This window comes from Monodelphis domestica, chromosome 3 (genome assembly GCF_027887165.1).
Source record: "Monodelphis domestica isolate mMonDom1 chromosome 3, mMonDom1.pri, whole genome shotgun sequence".
NCBI lineage: Eukaryota > Metazoa > Chordata > Mammalia > Didelphimorphia > Didelphidae > Monodelphis > Monodelphis domestica.
This window is the reverse complement of record NC_077229.1, coordinates 37509514-37529792: the sequence shown is the minus strand read 5'-3', so window position 1 is coordinate 37529792 and position 20279 is coordinate 37509514. Positions and strand designations below refer to the sequence as shown.

Genomic DNA, 20279 nt, shown 5'->3' with positions numbered 1-20279 from the left:
AGGTACCCATGTGGCCTTGGGAAAGTCATGTCACTTGATTTCAGAGATGAGGCAGCTTCCCTTCCAGTCCTGCATCTAAGAGTCTATGGTCTACCAGTCTTGGGTCCACATTTCACCACAAACGATTTGTTTGACCTTATCCCGCGGGGCTGGACTAAGAGGCCTCCGGGGTCTCTTCCAGCTAGAGATCCTAGGCTCTTTTTTGGGGGCGGGGGGTGGCGGTCGAGTCAGCTTGGGGACTCACTCCAGGCAGTCCCTTTCCTGTCCTGGACTCGGCTCAGATGCAATTCTAACAGGAGTAAAGCTTTGCCGGGGAGCCTTTTCCTCTCTCTTACCGCTGGATGGCGCTGGGGAGAGACTTCACCCCGAGGCTCGGAGACTCGAGTCTGTTGGGCTTACCTGAGCCGGCCAAACCCTGGGTTGCCAGAGAGCAGCTTTGAGATTGAGCAGGGTCCGATAGAGGCTGGGATCGAGGTGGCGCCAAAGGCTTCCACGGGGAAGAGGGAAAAGAAACAGCCAAGGCCCTGAGCCCGAGAAGGCTTGGATCCTTCGGGCTGCGGGTTGGGGAACAATGGGGTTTGGAGAAATGTTGGAACAGTAGAAAGAAGCCGAGAGCCAGGGGGACCTTTGTAAGAACAAGAACCCAAACACGCCTACGCAGGAGTGCGGATATCCTAAATTCCTCTGCCCCAAACAGGGAGGATTAGGGACAGGCCCAAAGCCTACCGCCCCCCCCCCTCCAAAAAAAAAGGCTGCCGAGTCCAGGGTCAGTGGGCATACCAGAGCGGTGGTCCTGCGGGCTGAGGCCGCGCACTGTTTCCAGGAACTGGGGAGGGAAGAGGCAGGGTCGGGGATAGGGCTCGGGTTCCAGATGGGCCGAGCTCGCTGGGCTTTCCCTTCTCCCTCGACCGAGGGGCTTCCCAGGTGAGGGATGGAGTGTGGGCCATTCCTCGGGATGCGTCTTCTGGGAGGGGATCCTGGCCAATCCCCACTTTGCCAAATGCCAAGGAAACAAACGAAACGGACCCCTCTCGCCCCCCTCCCCGCAACCCGAAGATGCTGTGCTGTACTAGGAAGGGGTAAATGGGGAGGGGGTGCCTGGAGTTTTTCTTGTGCCGTCAAGCTCTAGGTGAGGGGGATTGAAAGCAATCGGGGGAGTCGTCTCCCGTTCCCAAGGACCTCGCGGCCAGAACGCAGTGGATGCGGCGCGGGTCTGAGCCAGGTCAGGAGCATTCAGTCAGCTTGGTACCCGGCATCCAGGTTTCTAGCGGCGGATTCTGGGCCCGGAGGGCAGCCAGAGCTCGGCATTGCACCAAAATGGGAGCTGCGCCTGTAACTCTCCCAAAGATGAGGGCGGGAGAGCGGCGGCGGCGGCGGCGCCTCTTGGGACGGTGGGGCACATTGACTGAAGGGAAATGGCAGAAGTTGGGTTAGGGTCGTCCCAACTCTGACTCGGCTCCGGTGGGCCAAAGCGCCTTCCCTGGGTGCGGGGCATCTCCTCGGCACCCGGAGCTGGGGTGTAGATGGGCGAGAGCCCGCCTTCATTTGTCCCCAACTATACTTGATGCCCTTGGATAAATCTGCCCCCTCATCTCTTGGAAGCTTGATCTTTTTCTTTGGAAAACAAACAAAAAAGGAAACTTAAGGAGAGGCAGGGACGGAGGGGGGAGGGGATCGTCTCCTCAGCCACGAGGGGAAATCGCTGTCGGTTTGGTAAATTATATTTAGCCCCATTGATTGGCTGCTTCGATAGACAGTCCGGCAGAAAGCTTCGATGGGTAACAGGTCCGAGGCTTCCTGCTCTCTTCCCCCTCCCCCTCCCCAATCTCCCACATTTCTGGTTTGGCTCACTCCTTGTTCTCCCGGAGGAGACTTTGGAAAAGAATTTCCCCCCAGCCCCATTCCGAGGCTCTGGCCTTTCCTTCCAGCAAGGCCATAACGGAGCATCTTTTTAAAAGAAACCTTGATTTCCCTCCTTTCTGCTCCTCTTGCCTTTTCCTTCCTCTCCATTTTATTTGATCGATAAAAGAGACAGTCTGGCCCATAATTAGGTCAATGAAATCGATGTTTATTCCTTGGATGGTTTGGGAACTAATAAATTTGCCTTTCATGTGCGGCGCGGCTCAATCCAACGGGCTTTAGACTTCAATTGTCCACCCCTTCTCCTTCAATGAATTCCGGAACAACAACAACGGCACAGAGAGGTTGGAAATGAGGTCCGTCTGTCCCCTCCACCCTTCCCCATAGAGCTCTCACCTCACACTCCCCCTCAGCTTGGGACAAAGACGCTGTTCGCCTCCCTCTGCTTTCTCCTCTTCTCTCTCCCAGCTCTGGGCAGCCTCTTTATTGCCATCCCCCCACCCCCCCCACCCCAGAGTATCAAATAATGTCCTTGTCATATCCATCCCACCCCACCTCTCCCCCCACGGAGACATATCCTCCGGGGAGGTGGGCAACGGCATTTGTAAGTCCCATATTCGAGAGGTTTTAGAGCTGGAAGAGATCTGGGAACACAGGCTGTCAGAGCCGGTAGGGAGCTTAGAACAGAGAATGTCAGAACCAAAAGGTTCCCCCTCAGTACAGAGTGGGGGGAGGGGAGCACGTTAGAGCATAGGTAGAATATAGCTGAGAAGGGCCCTTAGGAGCTTAGGATGCCCGGGATGATCAGCAGAAAGTAAACACCTTGAGGGCAGCGGCTGTTTGCTTTCATTTTGGTCATTTCCAAAGCCCTATGCAATGCCTGGAACCCAACCGTTAAGAAATATTTGTTCAGTTGAATCGAATTGGGCATTAAAGAGCGTCTAGTTCAACTCTTGGGGAAACTGAGGCCTTAGAGAAGGGGAATCGCCCAAAGTCGCAGGAGTTAGGAATAAAAAAAATCTGTCCCTTTTCAAGCAAACACAAACACGAAAGGGGATGGGGGTGGGGAGAGGGACGATAAAAGAATTCGGGAAATTCTCTTTCAATTCTAAAAATTCAAACCTCTAAAACCGTACAGCTCTCTGTGTGTGCGTGTGTGTACGTGGATTGGATGGGGGCAGGGAGGGAGACCCAAGGAGCCTAGTCCTAATAAGATCAATAGAAAGAAGACGGCGAATTACGGCCACAAAGGTCCTGAGCCCCCTTTGACATAAACAGCCAAAGTAATTGGACAGTGGGAAAAGGAGAGAGGTGGATTCCAGTTAATTAGTCGAGAAACGAATGGAACTAAGCCGTTCTCTGAATGGTCCCCGCGTCGCTGTTTGTTATCGGGGATTTGGGCATCAGCTTTTGTGCTGCCCAAATTGGATGTGAGTAGCGCAGGAGCCGCGCCTGGCCGGCGAGGTGAGCTTGGCGGCCCCACCGCCAAGCCAGGCAGGCGAGTCGGGAGGCGGGGAGCCTAGCCGAGCCAGGCCGACCTCATTAGCTCCCGTGCGCTCCCATCTCCTGTGCCTGGGACCTAATAGGCCGTGGCACCCCGCGACCTCTGGGCGCCTGGGCTCTCACAGCTCGGCCTGGAGAGAATCGCCACACCCAGGGGCGTCTCTTTCCTCGCCTCCCCAGGCGCTGGCTCCTTGGCGCCGTTGGCCAGCTTTGCGCGGCGGCTGGGCTAGCCAGCCCAGCTGGAGGAAGAGAAATTGGTCGCCGACGTCAGGAGCCCGCTTTCTAGGAGGCGAGAGCGGTCCACCTGAGATAGATAGCTCTCCCCTCCTCCGCCCCTTTAACCAATCCCAGTCTACACAGTGTAAAGACGCAGGTAAATTGGTCAGTAGATGGGGGGGGGGGGGGAACCAAAGAACCAACCACAGGGCACAACGTGTATCACCCCCAACTCCCGATTTCCGAAGCGATTCCAAGCTCTTTCCCCCCACCTGTCAGGGTGGCTCCAGCCCCGGGGTCCGAGGGGACCAGAGAAAGGTATTGGCCTCCTGGAGGTCACACCGCCAATGAGTGTATATGGGAAGAGAGCGAGGGGGGCAGGGATATCCTGAGGCTTCACCGAACCTCAGAGGCCAGCGATTCTGACCTGTATCTATACGAGCATCTTGTCTCCAATGTACCCTGACGTGGGGTCAGCGAGCCGGGCCGTTTCCCGGATTCCAGGTGTTGTCTCAGAGCCCAGTTCGGGGAAAAAGTCTGAGTGAGAGCCAACACCTTCCAGAAATATAGTTCTGTGTTTCTATCGAGAAACACCAAGCACCCCAGGGAAAGCCCCAGAGACACACCTATGTCCTAGATGCTGGAGGGGAGCTTCCAAATGATCCCAGTCCAACCCCCTCATTTTACAGGCGAGGAAACTGAGGCCCACACAGGACGCCACTAAGCCAGTAAGTGTCTGAGACCCGCATTTGAATTGGGTTTTTCCTGGCCTCTGGTCTGATGCTCCCGGGATCTTGCCCTTTCTCTGTGGCTCTGTCCCTTTCATTTGCTGTTTTCTTAACTTCTCCGATCAAAGCGCCCATGACCCAGCCCATGAGCTGAAAAGTAAGGCTCCAAATAGCTAATTATTGGCATTATCGGCTCAGCTATCCGGTCCTTTTGCGGCACAGACCCAACAGAGCAAGAACTGCGGCTGGGATGAGGGTTTTCAGGCCCTCCTCCCTCCATTAGCACATCAAATAAAGGAAAACAGGCACCTTGGAGTTACTTGATGTAATTGGTGCCAATAGTGACCAGGTGATGATCATTATCTCGAGACAGGCCGGCAGAATCTGCTTGGCCCAGCTGGGTGACTTCATCTTACCCACCTTGGCAGCACCTTGCTGCCCTCTGCCTTAGTTTCTAGGGTATGCAGAGGGCACCTGATGAGGACAGTGACTTGCCTGGCTTGGATTGCTAGGATGTGGCTCTGGTCCCTCTGTGCTTTGAGTGCCAGCCTCCCAACGCTAGCCCGGAAGTGGCCAATTGGTTTGCGGTTGGGTGTTGGGCCTCAGCCCTGGAGGCTGGCGGGCACTCGACTCCGCTAGTGAGCAGAGGGAATGTGCCCAGACTCCTGTGGCCAGCCGGAGCCACTGCTGCACTTTGGTGAAGTCCCTAGCACCGATTCCTGGCTCCTTCTCACTGTCCCTCCCTGCCTCTTTCAGGGGTCTGTCTCTGTCCATGGCAATTTGGAGGTTGAGCCACCGACAGGGAATGGCTGTGCCTTCAGGCTCCAGGTGGTTGCCTCAGTTTCTACTGTTTTTTTCACAGCCCCGCTGCAATTGTCAGAGGGCTACTACTAAGGAGCAGAGTGTGAGCCCTGCCTTCTGAGCTCAGGTGTGTCAGCTTCTCTTCCTGGGTAGCCCCACTGGGGGGTTGGAGGGGGGGAAGAGCTCTGCTGACTGCTTTAGGTAGGGCTCAGATCTTAGGATCCGAGAGCAACACAGAGATGGAGTTGGGTGTCACCCTCTTTTTGCAGAGGAGGAAACTGAGGACTGAGGAGAGGAAAAGACATACTCCAAGGTCAGGCAGCTGATTCCTGGCATAGCTGGAATGCCAGTGATCTTTCCCCTGAATTACCAAAGGTGCCCAGCATCTCGGAACTCCTCTCCACTCCCAGGCCTTCTTTTGGCTTTCTGTGTGTGCCCATGTCTTTGGGGGAAGTTCCTTTCCCTCTGAGCCTCATGTTCCTTCATCCATGAAATGAGCTTAGTCCAGTGCCCAGTATACAAGCAGGCAATTCACAGAGCAGTGCTAGTTACCTGGCTGAGGAGTTGGACAAAACAGTTGACTTTACTCCAAATGTTCACTCCTGGAAACAATCTGTGAGAGCAGAGTAGCCAAGATCTCTTCACGGCTATAAACGTATCCCCTGTGCCACTGAGGACATCACCAGTTGTTAGGTGTCAGGGGGTTTTCCAGTGTTGGTGCAAATTCTTCATTGACCCCATTGAACTTTCCTAGCTCATTGTGGGTTTCTGTTGGCTGCTGGGTAGGGGTCCAGGACTGGGGAAGTCAAGGACCCAGAACCTTCAGTTTTTCTTTTCTTTTCTTTTTTTTTAAACCCTCACCTTCCATCTTGGAATCACTACTGTGTATTGGTTCCAAGGCAGAAGAGTGGTAAGTGACTTGTCCAGGGTCACACAGCTGGGAAGTGACTTTCAGTTTTTCTGAGTCCCTTGTTTCCATTTCCTTTTCCCAACTGGGAGAGGGGCAGGGTGAACAGTGAAAGGGGATGTGCTGACGTTGGGAATGGGAGCAGTTGTCAAGGAGAATCTGGTAGCCAGTCAGAATGGTGAAAATATTTGTGATTCTGCTAGGTGGTTATACCATGTCCTTTTTACACAAATACACACTAGATTGTGAGCATGGGCAGGGTGGAGGAAAGAGGTCCTATCACTGGTGTTCTTTATAGGTGTAATATGACTCCCTCCTCAACATGCACCGCCTGGCTGGGGAGACTGATCACCCTCAGATCAATCCTTCCCAGATCCCTGAATCATGATGCTTAGTCAGAGTTCTCCGTGGAGAGGCAATTTGCCCTGGAGACTGGAGTTTGTATATGGCCCCTTGTGGTCTATAAGACTATGTGCTGAGTGATAAGCACGTATGTGCCTATCTGTGCAGCAGTATGCAAATATGAAAAAAAATAAAGGATGCAATCATATGTTAACCACTGTAAACTTTAAAATAGAGAGGCATATTGATATCATGGAAGAGGTGCCCAAATTTCTGTTCACCTTTTGTATCCTGAATGTATGACCTTGGGCAAGTCACTTAACTCTTTGGGCTTCAGTTTCTTTGTGTCCAAATGGATGAGGTTGGACTCGAGGACATTTACAATCCCTTTTATTTATAGATCTCCTATCTTGTAAAAACTTCAGATCTGATACTGGATATTTATTCCATTATTATAATCAATAATCCATTTGAATAGCATGGGTAACTCTCCACCTGTACCCTCAAGTGAGACAGTGAAGAGGTATAGTGGATAGAGCATTGGAAGGCATGAGGGTCTTTACTAGTTGTGTAACCCTGGACAAGAAGCCTCATTTCTCTGGGTCTTGGTTTTCTCATACATAAAATAAAGGGATCACATGCCTCTTGATACAAGTTTCTCTTCCCAACAAATAGCAAAATAGTCAAATATCAAACAATGAATGAAAAAAAAAAACAGGAAGAAGTAGGACAAAAACATTTCTCCCCCTTCTCCAACCTTAGAGCAAAACAGAGAGTGATAGCCCACGACATACTCAGCTCGTCTTCTTTCCAGTCTTCCAACCCCTCTTATCATTTCTAAAGTTCACTCTGAAGAAAGATAAGAGTTGAAGTAAGCAAGGTGATCTTTCCTTGGCCCCTTTCTGAAGTCATCCCATCTCTGTACCTACTCTTGGGAATTTTGGATAGTAGATGGTGAGGTCAGAACTTCAGAGAAAAAACAATAACAACAAAGCGGAGGGGAGCGGGGAGAGTGGATGATATGCCTTCCAGGACTTTTCTGGACCTCCCTGCATATCTGGGATGAAATCCATCATTGTCCTGCCCTTGGGAAAGTCAGATCACCACAGAAGCCAGGCATGAGGCAAAACTAGACAAGCTTAAAAAAAAGGCAAGACACTCGGTGTCTAGCCCATTTTCTCCTCATAGTGAATTCCAATAAAGCAGGCACACACAGGAATAAGAGATGGGGTGAAATGCTGCAGGGGAGCTGTAGCTTGGAGGGGAGGAGGGAGAGATTGATCCAAAGGTCTGCCTGTGACTCAGAGCAAGACTTGCTTGAGCAGTAGTTTTGGGCTGGGCAAGCCTCGCCTTCCCTAGGGAAGAACTATAACTATATAGGACTGGGAGAATTCAGTGACTGGAGCAAAAATACATCCTGGGACTTGTAGACTCTCTAAGGCCACTGGACAGCTCCAGATATGCACAATGCAAATGAACTTTCTGGAATCCCTTCAAGACTCATCTTAGAACCCACTGACTTCCCAGTTGTCCTTGATTCCCCTTTCCCTCCAACAAGTCATTCCAGAAGGACAAACAAATGTTAGATTTTAGTAAGCTTTGGGTCTTTTCCAGGCTGCTTCCTCCATTCCCCAAACTAGAGGGCCCTAGTGAGAGAACAGAGCTGTAGAGTTCATTTCCTCCATTCTCTCTCTGGCCTAGGACCAATGACCTAAGGCCTCGTCAAGCTCTTTACCTGTGGAGAAGGAAAATTGAAGGAAAGGAAGAGATGAGAAGAGAAAGAGGGGAAGGAAAAGAGAAGAAAAAGGGAAAAATGAGAAGAAATCATGGAAGAAAAAGAGGAAAGAAAAACAGTTTTTAAAAGGAGGGGTGAAGAAATAAATAAGATTATGGAAAAGGAGGTCGGAATTGGGCCATCCAGTAGTAAGTAGCCAACTGCTTAGTTGCCTCTGTGTAAGTATCTCCCAAATCTCATTACTTAACTTGTCTCCAAAGTTATCTATCTATCTTCCTATTAATGTAGCCATTAAATCATGCTCTAGTCTTTCCAAGTAACCAATTCCCAAAGTGGAATCGCATCCGCCCCCAGTCCCCAGCCTCATATGGTTTCACAATGATAGCAATTGTCTCATACCAACAACTTATGAGATGTTATCATTCATTAGGACTTTCCAACAGGCATCTCTGCTCCCCCCCCCCCCCACTACTCCCATCCTTTACAGAACATTAGTCCAAGATAAAATTCAGGGGAGAAAGAACTACTGCTTCCCTTGTAAAGGATTTTCATCCCTCCTTCCTCCAAGAAACCCCCCTCCTTTTCTTCTCTATCACTTTTCCTCTTCCCATCACCATGCCTCTAATAATTGTAGAGCCAATGAGTAGCCAGGGGAGAGAGCCAGAAAGAAAGACTTTCCCCCTGAGGATCCTTTCCCCTTCCTTTTTGGTCAAGTGAGCATATGCCTGGTAATTCCCAGGATCCTCCTGGTGGGAGGAGATAAGGAGACCAAGATGGAAGGAAGCTTGCATGATTTTCTGAGGGGAAAGATAGACTTTTAGGATTTGTTTTTGTATTAGAAGATAGATCCAGGATGAGGAAGGAGGCAAAAAAATGGGAAGGCAACTTTTATCAAGTAAAATTTCATTTATATTCAATCACTTATCCCATTGATTACTTTTAGCATGCCAGGACTCATCTCTGGGTCTCCTCTGGCTTCTCTACCTCTCCTCCTTCCCTTCTCACATGATAACTGCTAGGAAGGATATTTCTAAAAGGAACTATTTTCATGATGGCAAATAGATGGATCTCCCAACCTACCTCAAACTGGAGTGACTCATGTTTATTTTTCTTTAACAAACAGCTGATGGAGTTTGCCTTAAGGTACGCTAAAAAAAAAAATAACCTGGAAAAAAAACCACCATGGGGTCCAGGCGGTGCTAAATCTGTGTGTGCCTGAGGACTGTGTGTTTAGGCCCCTTGGAGGTCTGAGTTGTTTGCAGGGCTGTGTAATAAATGGGCCCGGCTTCAGGTGAGGAGAGCAGAGAGGGTGGGGACAGGAATGCTGGGACAGATTTACACCTGTCCATACAGCTGCCATCAGCAATCCTTCCAGCCTACAGAAATGACCCCTGGTGCCGACCTGTCTGGGAAGCATCAGGTTCAGTTTTGCATCTCAAGCCCCAAGAGGGGGAGAGATTGATCGTCTTCCCCTCCTCTTTCTTCACCCGCCCCCCTCTCCCCCCCAACCATTGCTGACCAGCCAGAAGTCTGAGCCTTGGCTCCCTCCCTCATTCTCTCTGTCAGACAAATATCATAATTGACCTTTTGCTTCCCTTTGGTCCTTGTGTCTGCCCTCCAGCTAATGAGGGCTTGTGCGAAGGAGCAGAGTTCATGGCTGATGAGTATGGCAGGGTCCATCTCTAGAAATTGGTCTCCAGGATTCAGACCTCAGGCCCCAAGACAGTAGGATTGAGTATTGTTGAAGGGGGAAGATCTTCCTTTTCTGCCCCCTTTCCCCCTCCTCCCCCCACTCCAGTCCCCTAGACAGTTGAGTGACTGATATTATCCAGATGCCTCAGGAATCTGGCTTCCAATCTTCCCTCCCCGGCTGCCCTAGTGTCTCTGCAGGAGAGTGGGAGGGGAACGGGTGGGCTCTTTCTTTTCACAGAGGCCTGTTGCCACCTCTCAGAGCCTGCTGAAAGCCCCTCTCAGCCAAGCTCTTCAGGATGGGGTGCTCTGGAGCCAGAAACACTCAGAAGGGGATGTTTGACACTCTCAACACCCAGCTCCTTCTGTCCCAGAAAGTGGAGAGGGGCCTGTTACAAGTCATTTACTATGGGCAAGCTAGATGGGTCCCCAATCAGTGCTAAGTGTGGGTTGACTTGAGGGTCTGGATTTTTGTTAGGGTAGAGAGGAGGCCTGGATTTTTGTCTCTGTGATTTACGGACTGTGTGACCCTGAGCAAATGCGTATTCCTTTCTGGTCTGAAGTTCTCTTTGAACTGAAAATTTTTTTTAACTAATTATTTTAGAATATTTTCCCGTGGTTACATGATTCATGTTCTTTCCCTCCCCCCACCCATAGCCATCGAGCAATTCCACTGGGTTTTACATGGGTCCTTGATCAAGATCTATTTCCATATTATTGATATTTGCATTAGGGTGATCATTTAGAGTCTATATCCCCAGTCATATCCCCATAGACCCATGTGATCAAACCGTTGTTTTTCTTCTGTGTTTCTGGTCCCACAGTTCTTTCTCATAAGTTTCTCTGTGTTGTCATGGATCATTGCATTGCTGTTAGCAGAGAAGTTCATTACATTCGATTGTGCCACAGTGTATCATCTCTGTGTATAAGGTTCTCCTGGTTCTGCTCCTTTCGCTCTGCATCACTTCCTGGAGGTCATTCCAGTTCACATGGAATCCCTCCAGTTCATTATTCCTTTGAGCACAATAGTATTCCATCACCAACAGATACCACAATTTGTTCAGTCATTCCCCAAACGAAGGACATCCCTTCATTTTCCAATTTTTTGCCACCACAAAGAGCGCAGCTATGAATATTCTTGTACAGGTCTTTTTCCTTATTATCTCTTTGGGGTATAAACCCAGCAGTGCTATGACTGGATCAAAGGGCAGACAGTCTTTTAGCGCCCTTTGGGCATGATTCCAAATTGCCATCCAGAATGGTTAGATCAATTCACAACTCCACCAGCAATGCATTAGTGCCCCAATTTTGCCATATCCCCAAAGTTCTCTTAATGTGTAAAATGAAAAGTTTAGTACCACCAGGTGAGCTCTAAGCCCCCTTTTGCTTAAGACCAATGAAGTATGGAATTTCTACAACCTCAATTTTTGTGACAGGTACCTGGGTTCAAATATTGACTCTATCACTTCCTACCTCTTACTATGAACAAGTTGACTCTCATAGATTTCCCCACAGGATCACAGAGGAAAGTGAATAAGGTCAGGGCCAGCTTTGGCTATTTAAGGCCACAAGGAGTAGTTAGGAAGATAAAGTGGTTGAAAATGGCTTGTAGGGTAGCAGAAGATGAAATATAAACTTAGGGACAGCTAGTTGGCATAGAGAATAAAGTGTTAGCCTGGAGTCAGGAAGATCTGAATTCCAATCTGGCCTCAAACACTAACTTGTTTTATGACCTTGGACAAGTCCCTTAACCCTTTTTGCCTGAAAAAAGAAAAAAAAAGAAATCCAAATTTAGAGAAAGACAATTCAATCAAATTAACATTTATTAAACTCTTACTATGTACTGGGTACTCTAGTAAGTGCTGAAAATGCAACAACAACAAAAAAATACTTGAGAATAAATCAAAGGACAGCTGGAAAGGAACCCTCTCCCTCTTTGAAAAGGTGTGGTACTATGGGTGTGGAACATTACATTTAATGTTGGACTTGGCTGATTTGTTCATTTATTTTTGCTAAAACTAAGTTTTTCCTTACTTAATTCTTGGCTAGAAAGGATATCTCTTGGGAGGAGAAAGCTGGAGAGAGCTACTGTGAAATATAGATGACATAAAATAAAACTATCAATAAAAAGTCAAGGGAAAAGATAAAAGACACACAGGAATGAGATGGAAGGCCAGCTATCAGAAATATAAACACATAATAGTGCAGCGGAGAGATCAGGGTCAAGTGCAGTCTCTAAGGATTCCCCAAAAGGCAAAGTCATATGCCATGCCTATGGGACCTCCCGGTATGCCAAAGATTTCATATGGAAAAAGAAGAAAGAGGGTTGGAAAGGGAGAGAAGAGGCAGCCAGAGGGAAGTGGGTGTAAAGTTTTCTTGTTCTAGTATCTTTAATGTTTTCAAAATCTCTTTTAAAACATGATAACACCTGGGGGCAGCTAGGTAGCACAGTGGTTAAAGCCAGGAGGATTTGGGTTTAAATCTGGCCTCAGAGACTTCCTAGCCATGTGACCCTGGGCAAGTCACTTAACCCTTGTTGCTTTTTTGTGTAAGAGTGGATACCAAGATCCATTTATTAATTCATCTGAATCCATCAACCGATCAGTAAGGATTTATTAAATTCCTCCTTTGCCCCAGACACCATGCTAGATGCCAGAGATACAAAGGCAGAAAGGAAGTCATTTTTTTTCTCTCAAAGAGCTTACATCCTATTGAGAGAGATAATATATCCATATAAAAAAGATATAGAAATTACATACAGAATATTGTATTTATCAGTTCCTTCTCTCTGCTACAGACACTGAGATCAAAGGATCTGGCCACAGGAGTTCAGTGTGGTCTTTACTAGGCAAGGATACTGGGGAGGATTTCTGGCTTAGGACCCCTAATTCTGAACTTTTGAACTTCTGAAGGTGACATCTACCATCTTGCTGTGAATGGAGATAACAACCTAGAAGACTTTCTCCTTGCCTTAGGGGGCTGGTGGAAGGACAATTACAATTTTAAATTGTAACTGGGGGCAATCTCAAATCAGAAAATGCTTCCAAAGAACTTTGCAAACCTTCAAAACACTATGTAAATATCAGCTATTTTTAGTGGCATCATACAGGTCTGATCATCTAGAAGATAAGAGTTCTGGAATCAGGAAGAGGAGGAAAAGTCTCTGCTTCTCCTTGGACACCACTAGCTGTGTGACCCTGGGTAAGTCACTTGCCTTCCTATGACTTAGGCAATTTCCTCAGACTTATCAATCAAGTCACAGAGCTGTAGGAATGGGGGTAGTTCCCTCCCCTGCCTGTTAGTTTCTTGTGAATTTTTAATTGCACCTGCATTCTGAAAATGATAACATCAGTATTGCAAATAGAAATCCACCAACAACTAAGTGCAGTGTTCTAATTGGATAAGATCAGTTTGATCTCTACTTTGCATTCTGGGAAGGCAAGGACTTTCTGTAGGTCAATTCTTTAAGGTCAACCCAGCGGAAGAAAAGAACTAAAATTTTTTGCCTTTTCCGAATGACTATTTGAATTCATGTTTCACTTAATGTATTGGTGGAAAAGTTTAAGTTGCATAAATAACGCCATCATATATGTTGGCTAAATGGAATAAATTATACACAAAACATATTGCATCATATGATATAGTGCATCGATATATCCTACATTATACTAATTATATCACTGTAGTCATTAATATGTTGTTGTTGTTCATTCATTGTAGTCATGTCCAACTCTTTGTGATCCCATTTGGGATTTTCTTGGCAAAGACACTGGAGTGGTTTGTAATTTCCTTCTCTAGTTCTTTTATTTTTTTACATATGAGGAAATGGAGGCAAACAAGGTTAAGTGACTTGCCCAGGGTCACACAGCTTGTATCAGAGGCTAGATTTGAACTCATGAAGATGAATCTTGCTATTTCATATATCTTCTATATATTTCACAGATGCTGTACATATATGTATTTTATAATATATGTAATAGATATAAAATCATAGATTCAGAGCTGGAATGGACCTTAAAACTCATGTCCTCCTAATTCTAATAGAAGATAATTATTTTTTAAAATTGATTCATTTATTTTAAAATCTTTTTCTTTGGTTCAATGATTCATGTTATCTCCCTCCTCTTTCCCCTCACCCTCCTGGAGCTCACAAGCAATTCCACTGGGTTATACATGTGCTATCACTTGATACCCAATAGAATGGAATTCTAAGAGAGGGGATGTCATTCAGTCATTGACATCTGCCAAATGTCTGAAGTGGGATTTGAACCCAAGTCCTCCTGATTTCAAGTCTAGAGTCCTACAAGCACTCTAAGATAAACTGAGGTTTTTTACAAAATTGTTTTTGTTTGATCATTGCTGAGAACACCACCTGGCACCTAATAGGCACTGAAAAATTGCTTGATGAATTGGGTGGAACCCATCATTTTACAGGCAAGGAAACCAAAGCCCATATGGCATAATTTGCCAAAAACATGTATGCTTATAATACTTTTATTCTATTTTATTGTTTTTTGAACCCTCACCTTCCATCTTAGAATCAATACTATGTATTGGTTCTAAGGCAGAAGAGTGGTAAGAATTAGGCAATGGGGGTTAAGTGACTTGTCCAGGGTCACACAGCTAGGAGGTATCTGAGGCCAGATTTGAACCTAGGATTTCTGTCTCTAGTCCTGGCTCTCAATCCACTGAGCTACTCAAATACCCATTTTATAGTACTTTTAAGCATCAAGCAAGCAAAGAATCCCAAAGCATTTGTTAAGAGCCTGTTATGTGGGGCAGCTAGGTGGTACACTGGATAGAGATGAGATGTCCTGGGTTCAAATGTGATCTCAGACACTTCCTAACCATGCAACCCTGGGCAGGTCTCTTAACCCCAACTGCCCAGCCCTTTCTCTTCCACCTTAGAATTATTATTAGGACAGAAAGTAAGGCTTTTAATAGGAAATTAAGGGTCAGCTGGGTGGCTCAGTGGATGGAGAGCCAAGTCTAGAGACAGGAGGTCCTGGGTTCTAATTTGACCTCAGATACTTCCTAGCTGTGTGACCCTGGGCAAGTCACTTAACCCCCATTGCCTATTCTAATTTTGATTAATTCTTTATTATAATAATCTTTAATAAACCTCATAAAATATAATACTTTTAGCAGAGAAACTAATTTAATTTTAACAGCCCTTACCACTCTTCTGCTTTAGAACCAATACACAGTTTTGATTCAAGGACAGAAGATAAGGTTTAAAAAAAGTAGCTTAAAATAAATGAGGCAAAGTCAATTACACTGCAGAAATTTCATCTTTTATTATTTTTCATTAAAATTTTCAAATGCAATTTAAAAAAAGATTTCTAAATGTAATCATTTAGCACCCTTCATCCCCTGCCAGTCCTTCACATAAACACACCCAGAGCCAGTTATACCTAAAATATAAACTGCAGATTATTTATAGTTTAGTTAAAAAAATGAGCAAATAAACAAAATAGTCCCCTAAGTGACAGCCACTTGGTTCCTGGGCCTCCTTCTGACCTCAGGTTCTGCTGGGTATTTTTCCTGATTTTGTTACTATTATGGCAATTATCAGGGACGTTCGTCTCTCTGTCTGCTTCCTTCGGTGACCAAGGGACCTTCTGAAGCAGCTTCCAGTGTTCGGGGTGCAGGAAAGGGTGCGGAGCTGGGAGGGAAGGCTCGTGGAGGTAGCAAAGACTCCAAATTAAGCCTAGAGAGCTTGGAAGGAGCTCCCCAAGTCAAGGCACCTTCTGGAAGGAGGTGTGTCTTCCTGTCTGGGAAAGGAAGTTAATTACTTATTTTAGTTTTGGGGGAAAAATCTGGGTGAAGCCAGGAGAAAGGGGGGACAGAGAGAGGCCTGCTTGGTTCAGTTGATGCCCTTTTCTTAGCATGTCCAAGCATTTTTATTGGGGAGAGAGAGGGACAACATGGCGGGGGATCTCCATCTGGAAGCCAAAGGGGTCATGGAGCAAGGAAGGAGAAAGCAGGTGAGTGGGGCAAGGCTCTGATGGGGCTGGAGTTAGCAGATATGGGTGGGGCTGCTGAAAGGTTTGCTGGCCTCTCTGCAAGTCTGAGCTAATCTTGGTGTTTTCCAACCAGTGGAGATAAAGAAGGCAGACACTAGTCAGCCTTGGCGGTGGGGAGAGAGCTCCCTGCTGAGGGCTGGAGTCCCACGCCTGTCACTGTCTTGGCTGGGAGGAGACCTGGATGATAGACTGGGCAGTGGAGAGAGTGATGGCCGCCTCTAGGAGAAAGAAACTCCTCCAGAGAAGGGATGGTGATGATTCTTTTCATCTTTGTATCTCCAGTGCCTAGAACAGTGCTGGGAACACAGTAGGTGCTTAATAAATGTTTGTCGATTGCCTGAAGAAAGAAACAAGAATGGCAATATCAGCTACACCGGTGGAAAGAATCGATTTGGAATCAGGAGATCGGAATTTGAATCCATGGTCTCTCTGTGTGACTTTCTCTGGTGAATCCCAGGCCTTCATCTGTAAAACGAAGAGACTGGATTGGATGATCAGTAAGACTTCTTCCTGTTCTACTGAGATAAAATTGTACACATTGGATGAGGGTCATCTGTGGAAATCGGCCACTCTAGCAATGCAGTGATCTGGGACCTTCCTGGAGGACCTCCAATGGGGAAGGCTCTCCACCTCCCAAGAAAGAAGCATTGGAGTCTGATGGATGGGATCAAAGCAGAAGAGCTTCCCATCAGTGTATTTGGGGTTCAACCTTGCTCTTACGGCAATGACCAACATGGAAGTGGGATGGGATTTGCATGACAAGAAAAATAAAATAAAATAAAAAAGTCTTCCAATTCTGAATCTATGATTCAGTCAAGTAAATCAGCCCAGAGCTGGGGATGGAAAGAAAGGGCAAAAACCATCCCTGCCCTCAGTGGGCAGAAACTCCAGTGGGGAGATAACAGGGAAATGACAAGGTACAGTCAGGATGTATGGACATGCGTACATTTCTGTCGACACACATCTGTGTGTCTCTGTGTGTATCTTATACATCTTTTTTTGTTTATATTAGAACACAGATATACACAAATACATGAGTGTATATAATTATATATGGAAATATATATGTATATGCCACATACCTTGTTTATGTTAGAATATATTCACACACACATGTGCATATGAAAACATATACATGTTGTGTGGAGCTGATCTAATTTTTATATTAGAATATATAGACATACAAAACACATGTGTATATATTGTGTAACTGTATATAGAAACATAAACATGTAGCATGTATCTTGTTTATCTTAGAATATATATGATACATACATATATGTGTATCTAGTAGTTGTCTCTCAGTAACCGAGGATGACTATTGTCTTTGTGCGTTTTTGTGCTCAAAGACACTTGTGCATGAAGATTTAAGTGGAAAAGTCGATGCACAGAGACAGTCCCACTCTCTCGGCATTGGAAGCCTGAGTCCAGTGGCACGAAAAGTCGTTACACCTGGAGACTTCCTCAGCTGCATTGGATGGCCATGTTGTCCTTTGTGCTCCAACACACCCTCAGCACTCCACAGTGCTTTGCTGTGTTGCCCTCTCAGCCGTTGAACCTTCTTATTGGTTTCTTCCTTCTGTTCAGCCGAAGCAGTCTTCACATGCTGGGTGAGCAAAGCCCTAGTTCACCAGGGGTCCACGATGACCCGAAGGCTACCCTCACAAGGTTTAGCCGGCCTGTCGAAGCCGTTGCCTGGGGTGTGGCCGCTGCCGCATGCTAGCAGCTACTGGGAGCCACAAGTGAGAGCTGGGTGTCAGGTGAGGGTCAGTGGCTGGAGAGCTGCCCTAGAAGGGCACGACAAGCCCTCCATACCAGAGATACTACCCTTCCCTGAACACCCCATACACCCCATATGTGTATATATACACATATATATTATTTATCTTGTTTATATGATTTTTTCCCCCATTAGAATTCATGCTCATTGAGGGCAGAATGCTTTTGTACTTTTTTCCTCCTCTGATCAAGGGGTCTTTCCCTCTCTCTCTCTCTCTCTCTCTCTCTCTCTCTCTCTCTCTCTCTCTCTCTCTCTCTCTCTCTCTCTCTCTCTCCCTCTCTCCCTCCGTCCCTCCCTCCCTCCCTTCCTCCCTGCTTCCCTCTCTCCTTCTCTCTCTTTCTCTTTTCTTTTTCTCTCTCTTTCTTTCTCTCTGTCTCCCTACCTCCTTCTCTCTCCTTTCTTTCTCTCCCTCTTTCCCTCTCTCCCTCCTCCCTCTCCTTCTCTCTGTCCCTCCCTCTCTTTCTTTTTTCTTTCTTCCCCTCTCTCTCTGCCTCCCTCCCTCTCTCTCCTTCCCTCACTCTTTTTTCTCTCTCTCTCTCCTTCTCCTTCCCTCCCTCCCTCTCTCTCTTTCTTTTTTCTTTCTTTCTCTCTCTCTTTCTCTCTCTGCCCCCTCCCTCTCTCTCCTTTCTTTCTCTCCCCTTTCCCTCCTCCCTCTCCCCTCCTCCCTCCCTTCTTCTCTTTCTTTTTTTCTCTCTTTCTCTCTCTCCCTGTTTCCCTACCTCCCTCTCTCTCCATTCTTTTCTCTCTCTCCTTCCCCCTTCTCTCCACCCCTCTATCTCTCTCTTTCTTTCTCTTTCTCCCTACCTCCCCACACTCTCCCCCTCTCTCTATCTCTCCATATACATATATACGTGCATATGCATACACACATAGATACCTCACACACCTACATGTGATGTATTTCATGTATATTACACATGTGTATCAAACATGATCTCTTTCTCTCTCCATCCACCAATCTGGCTAGACAGAATTACAAAGAATGCCAATATCCCTTCTTAGGAAGAGCTCACATCATCCCTGGAGGAAACAACACCTGCCCATATCAGTGGGTACAAAGTGTATGCAGAGTGACTAAGAGATGTGAAGGGGCATCCTGGAGACCCCGAGCCCTAGCTGTTGTGCCTTACGAGATGCTTCAAGCCTTGGCAGCTTTATCGAGGTGCAGAATGAATCACCCCCAAAGGTACAGAAGAAGTCTGAGCAATGCCCCGGTGCCTCGGTTGAATCCGCCGCCACTTGATCCAAGGTCTAAATCCCATCCATAGTAGGCATTCCGTGCTGTTGCTGAGGGTTCGAAAACCCAGGGCTCCCTCTCAGGATACCTGAAAGGAGAAGCTGCCAGTCTATGTGAATGGGAATGGGGCAGCAGCAGAGTTTACTGGGGGCTGGAGAGGGCTTGAGCTAAAGTGGGAAGTCTAACTATTCAGAGAGCAGAGGGAAGGAGGGTGTATGGTCTAAACACGTGGGATACAAGGGCAGGAAATTAACTGTACAGTGTGTGTGTTGGGGGCAAAGAGAGCAATAGAAGGAGAAGGAAAGGAGGAAGAGAGAGAAAGAAGCATTTAGTTCCCAGACACTTTGCCAAGCCGTTTACAAATATGGTTTCTTTTGATCCTTTCAACAACCATAGGAGTTCACATTATTATTCTCTCCATTTCACCCTTAACTGAGGCAGACAGAAATTAAGTGACTTGTTCAGGCTTACCCAGTCAGTAAGTGTTTGAAGCTGGATTTGAACTCAGGTCTTCCTGACTCTAAGACCATTGATCCAGCCGTGATACCACTCAGCTGTAATTATGTGCTCTTTACCTGGAAGGAAAGTGACATACATGTTCATACCTGTGTTCCAGGAATATCATTTTGGCAGTCATGATGAGGATAGATTAGAGAGGAGAGAGTCTCCAGGCAGGTAAATCAATTAGTACATTGTGGCAATAGTCCAGGAGAGAAGTGTTGACAGCCTGAACTAGGGTGGTGGCTGTGTGACTAGAAAGAAGAGAATGGCACCACCAAGACTGGTTGTAGATGACTCTCCATCCATCCCTCCTTCTTCCCCTGTGTGGGAGTCTAATCCTTATCCCAGCATCCGTTTTCCAAAGGAAGCCCACCCAATATCTTAGTGCCCTTCCCCTTTGTCCTTTGACATCGTTCAGATCCGACCATGGACATTGGTTGTCCTTTGCTCTAGCCACAGGTAACTGAGTCATTGGCTTTCCTGCCCATATATTTCATTGATGGCAGCCTCTACTTAAATTTACTTGTTCAGGTCTTGGTTGGTAACACGTTTGAGCTTGTTCCTTCCCACCATCTATACCTCTCCATTGTCCTCTGGGTGACCCTCAACTTCAAGCCTTTGAAGACTGTAGACTTCCATGACTCATAGCCATATACCATTACTGAAGGAATATTGTCAAAAAGAAGGATGTTCCAGAGAGAAGCTTTGGGTCATTAAAAGAAACTGCAATTTTTCAAAGTCAATCCAGTCGACTTTCTTGATGGGCCATTGTGGGACAAGAACACGGTCCGTATGCAGTAGTGTCTGTTCCAGATATGTGTACTATGGATGGATGATTTATTCAATTGGTCAATCAAACCAGACCAAAGGCATTTTTCATCCATTTGGGCTTTATGTATGGATAGTCAGTCACTGAGCATTTCTTAAAGAGATGATTACATGCCAGGCACTGTG

The 20279-nt window shown here is 46.7% G+C and overlaps 1 long non-coding RNA gene across 1 annotated transcript in view; it reads left to right on the top strand.

Moving 5' to 3' along the window:
* Positions 1-16988, top strand: part of LOC103102247 (uncharacterized) — a 33838-nt gene extending 16850 nt beyond the window's left edge. The window contains exons 2-3 of the long non-coding RNA XR_008917307.1: positions 8059-12982; positions 16090-16988. This is a non-coding gene — a long non-coding RNA (uncharacterized LOC103102247). The remainder of the gene's footprint in view (positions 1-8058; positions 12983-16089) is intronic.
* The last annotated feature ends 3291 nt before the right edge of the window (positions 16989-20279 follow it).